At 38.2% G+C, this 4,962-nt stretch overlaps 1 long non-coding RNA gene across 4 annotated transcripts; it reads right to left on the bottom strand.

Annotated features, from left to right (window-relative positions):
• Positions 1 to 220: 220 nt before the first annotated feature.
• Positions 221 to 4,377, bottom strand: LOC137979380 (uncharacterized). 4 transcript variants are annotated; one of them, XR_011118307.1, is made up of 3 exons: positions 4,311 to 4,377; positions 3,749 to 3,818; positions 221 to 701 (listed from the first exon to the last, which is right to left on the bottom strand). It is a non-coding gene; the product is annotated as an uncharacterized lncRNA (long non-coding RNA). The 4 variants fall into 4 exon arrangements; XR_011118314.1 differs by lacking the exon at positions 4,311 to 4,377 and adding an exon at positions 4,246 to 4,290; XR_011118311.1 differs by lacking the exon at positions 4,311 to 4,377 and adding an exon at positions 4,162 to 4,185.
• Between the last annotated feature and the right edge of the window lie 585 nt (positions 4,378 to 4,962).

The raw sequence follows: 4,962 nt of genomic DNA, 5'->3' as shown, positions 1-4,962 counted from the left end.
CGCTCTTAATATAGATAAAGAACTAAGTGTTAATATAGATAAAGAGAAGGCTTTTAGAGACGCATTGCATTTTTCAAAGCGTAATAACAAGGCGGGCTGGGTAAGGGAGAAATGGTTTTGTTTGAAGATTATTGCGGCTGGTTTAACTTCTATACCCTGAGGTTTGGTTGGTTCGGGTAATTTTTATTATACTGTATAAAAGTGGACTATCAGGTTTGGATGCATTCCAGACAATATACTTTATTCACCACAAAACATGGTCGAGGTTTACACAATCTTTGGATGATTTAAATCTGTTGGCAAGGGCCATAGTGCTTGTATCCTACACCGCCGTCGACACTAGAATATGATGCTGACTGTAAAGTGGGTTGCCCATCCGAGTATCCCCAACAACTGCATTTTGTTTTGTCAGTCTGGAAATGACCTCTATCAATATGCTCGCGTTTTACATCGAATGACATGCAGCTGCTCCAGCTGCCTGTGGTCTTCTGGCAGAAACCCCTGCAGTGACTGTAGCAGTCATTCCAGCTAGTTTGCTGAGCACCCTTGTCCCTCTCCCAACCTTCGGTAGCAATTGCTGCATCAGGATTAGCTGCTCGTTTACCCGTCTGTCCCCTCCCATGACAAGATTTCGCGCCGCTGGACACGGCGATGCAGAGTGTTGCGATACTGAGGTACAGTACAATCTTCATTGTCATATCCTTTAGATATAGAATAAATGAGTCAATGTTTTAAAATTTGTACTTTTGACTAAAACCGAGGCGTGGGAGGGAACGTCAAACCTTTAGCTTATTGATCAAGAAATCGAGGGAAATTTTATGCAAAGCGACAATCGGCGTCCTAAATTGTCGAGACACTCTTATCCTTATGGGTCCATTTCCCCTCTCCCCCTCACCCCCCGGGACAATGTTGTGTTACTTTCTGTTGCCTACGACCCTTAACAACAGCGGCACAACATTGATTAGGGGGGAGGGGGACGGGCTTCCCGCAAAAGTACTTTTTGGACTATTTTTCTTTGAAAACACTAAAAGTGTCGTTGCCAGTGTCCTCTGTTGGCAAAGTGTCTCAACTAATTTTGTCGCCGATTGTAGCTTTACATTACCTTCTATCATGAAGATCGCATAACATAATAAGTCATCCGCGGATATTTAAGCCTTTCCCATGACGGAAACCACTCAAAAACCGTACAACCAAGCATTCTATTCCACACGAGGAATTTCATGACTTCTTTAACATTTCTATTTTATTTATGGACAGTATTTACACACGGTACATTTTCCCTTAATAAATATATACCAAAATGAAAGCGATGATCTTCTAACCGGTCAGGCTTACACTGTTATTGTTTCCTTCAATGATTGTATTGTGCTATAGCTTTTATCGTTATTCGTGCCAAATTCTCCGTATTTGTATTGTTATTTTAGAACGTTTCACCTTTATCTTAAGTTTTATAACAATAATACGTTAATTAATTAACCAATAGCGAGAAAGGCAGGAAGTAACTTAGCTGTTAATTTACGTTTGAACATGTGAAGGCTGTCTAAGAGATTGAGAGAGTGGTCCATGCGGTTCAAAAGTCTAAAACTATACGGTAGTAAAAGGTCCTTTGACCAGCTCAATCTGGATAAGATAAAACTTTTTATGGTCCAAAACTTGAATTTTTGGTCAAGAGCATCAACAAGAGACTACAGGACAGGTAGCCTATATTCTGGTCGGATTTCCGGTTCAGAGGGAGCGAAGTTGGTGAAAACCTTTCCATTTACCCTTTAGCAAAATCTTTGTTGAATACTTTTGTGTCTTTCTTAACAATGGGCATAGCGTAGTTTAAAAGACTTTGGAACAACTTGATACCATAACATCGGAAATACATAATATCCCTCAGACGATAAGGACTAACGCAAATACCACGGGAAAGTCAACCGAAAAGGAATAAATGAATATTGAAATCGAGAGAAAGCCCTGCAAAATCATGGTCCTTGCAAAACATTTTGGGTGACACGCTGAATGGTTGGTTTTTACTCACGTGATCAACAGCCATGTTTTCAACGAAAACAAAAGAAAACTATAGAGTTAAATTCCCGAAGGATTTGGTCGGGGCTCCAACATGGCGGCCGTGATGTCATGTGAAAACCGAGGTATGGTCAGGAGAAAAATATTTCATGACCTAAAACTATTAAAATTGTTTTGTGGTGTTTAAAAACACGTGAAAAGACGTACTTTTCTGGTCAAAGGTCCATTTAACGGTTTCAACATTTCACCAACATTCGTTCAACAAAAGCTGAACGGATGTTGGGCAAATGTTAGACGCAAAAACAAAGTTGTGCGGAGGCCGTTCAAATGGTTTCAACATTGCGCCAACATTGCGCCAACAAAAGAACCAACACTTTCGCGAAATTTGATTGCGAGGAACTAAGAACTAGAAACCACTCTCTCTCGTCCAGATAAACTACGCCATTTTGACTTTTGCGGCCTGATGTGAGCATGCGTGTGTTCTACAATTGTTGAACGGCTTCAACACCATTCAACATTTTCGAGAACAAAGGAAAAGTTGAATCGATGTTGAATGTAAGTTTAAACCGATTTAAACTTGATTCAACACACTTTCAACAAGCTTTCAACATTTTTTATGTTTTTCACAATATATTTTGAGGTCGACAATTTGCTTTTGAGGGGCCTGCATACTTTACGAACGTTTTGGGGTTTATTTCGGCTTGGTTTAAAACGAAAACGTTCCATAAAATTAAAATTTTGTGAAAGTTTTGCACTTCCACCGATCCAGCTGATTTCTGGTTATCATTAACGCACATACCTGCTAAATTTGGTTAAGTAAAGGGCGTACAGATTTGTAAGGGTCTGTTCAGTAATAGATCACAGAAGATGTCAAAATATGGTAAGAACATCAGTGACACACTCGCTCAACGAGTCGTGTGCCACTTGTTTTTAACACATTTTGACGTCTTAATTCTGTGTTCTCTTTAAGCCATAGAGGACGTTTTCCGTGTTTCCATAGCTTCATCTAAACACAAAGGGGAGTTGAGAGAATTCGAGACAGTTATGCAAACCCGAGACGTATCAGTAGTATCAGTCAAAGTAAGCTAAATATCAAATAGGTAAAACAGTTTCACTTGTAATTACCTCGAGGAGAAAATAACAGTGAAAGAAACACTCGAAAGACAAGTTGTGCGCAAATTAACGCGTCAAATCGAGCATATGTTTAGATGTTGCGGGCCTGGAATAATTTGTCCATCCACACCAAACGACACGTTACTTCGTGCGATTTCGAGGCCTTCACATGAAATCGAGACAAGTAATCAGCCACACAAAAAAATCTCAAATCGACGCGATTAGAAAGCGTCTCGGTTCCCTCGAACGTAATAAATAAATAATAAAAGTAAAGTTTTATCCCGACTCAGATCTGATACGTAGTCAAAACCACGAACTGGCTTATTTGGTTTTAAATGTTCTCTGGCGCGCATCAGAGAGGGAGATTTGTTGATTCTTTGTATCTCTATGAGATATTGTCTATTGAATTCTATTGAAGTTCATTTACTTCGGCTGTGAATGATCACGTCAGAAAAACTAAAAATCAACGTCAAAAGGAGTCAGTTGAAAGACTGCAAAGAAAACAGCATGCAAAAGAAACAGGACCTTAATAATCATTATTAATTATACTCCTTTTGCTGACTTCATTTCAGGTTTTCTAAATATAGACCTAGGATGGTTGATAACCTCGACTACATATTCTCACCTGAAAGTGGTTTAGAATGGTAACTTCTGGAGTGTTGGAATTTCTCTTGAGCTAACACGTGTTCCCAAGTCTGTGATATTGAAGCAAAGTGCGAAAAATGTTAACCAATAAATCTTTTTTTTTTTGAACCTTTACAATGGACTTTCAGAAAATGTTCCAGCCTAGCATACGTTTAATTTGTCCAGTTGTATTTTTTCAAATTTTCAGCTTACCCAATCTTGCATTTGTTTCGAAAAAGAGAATGCGTAAAAACCCGTGGAAAATAACGTTGTCGCTAATTTCTAGATGTCGTCAGGGCTAAATTAAAAAATTGAAGTGTTTGACCAGATATTTGTTATGCCAATTGTCAATTGTTACCTTCTAAAGTGTTTTTAGTAAAATAAAAACACGTCGTAGTTAATACTTACAAATACCTTGTAGTATATTTAAGAAAACAATACAATAACAATAAGAAATTGTTTGTCTTATAATGTTTGCGTAGCCAAGTAGTAAACCACCTTTGTTCCAACAATTGAACAAACTGAAAATCTTCTAAATTTAAATCGTATTACAAAGTACGTACCTTTGATAATCTCTGTAAGTGGTACATGAACTCAGCGATTGGGGCGTTTAAATACATGATATCGCATCAGTGGACCTTGTGGATGGGTGGTGGCTAATTTATTATTCTTTTGTTTAGTCTATGTGCAAATTAGGCTACCAACCCTTGTTGGCACGTGTGATTGAAAAGAATTCATGCATTCAAATGAGGCTTTGTAGGTGGATTTGCACAATGACAGAAGAATGTTAAAATAGCTGTCATTTATGAATAAGGTCTCTACACTAGAGAGAACAAAGTGACAGTTTTACAATGCTATTCCTTGTGCCACCTGAACCAAGAGTGGTAAAAGTCGCTTTTATTAACTTGTAGGTTTTTTCCCATAATTTAGCAGATGGACATTTTAATGAAAGGAAACTAGAATTATTTTGTTTTATTTACTCAGTTATGCTGTTTTGTTTACAGGTCGGTAGCGGTAAATGACGACTAACACAGGTTAATACGATGTTCTTTCACAACTCACTGACAAGCTACAATCTATACCGATCATGTACGGCTAGGTGAACAACAACGACAGGTAGCAGTTGCGGTTTGCTAAACTAGATAAATAAGTAAAGACGGCAGTTTTGCTTGTCAAGTTTTTTTTCAGAGAAAACACATCCTTATATCTCTTATC

Source organism: Montipora foliosa, chromosome 1 (genome assembly GCF_036669935.1).
Source record: "Montipora foliosa isolate CH-2021 chromosome 1, ASM3666993v2, whole genome shotgun sequence".
NCBI lineage: Eukaryota > Metazoa > Cnidaria > Anthozoa > Scleractinia > Acroporidae > Montipora > Montipora foliosa.
This window is presented reverse-complemented; position numbering and strand designations above follow the sequence as displayed.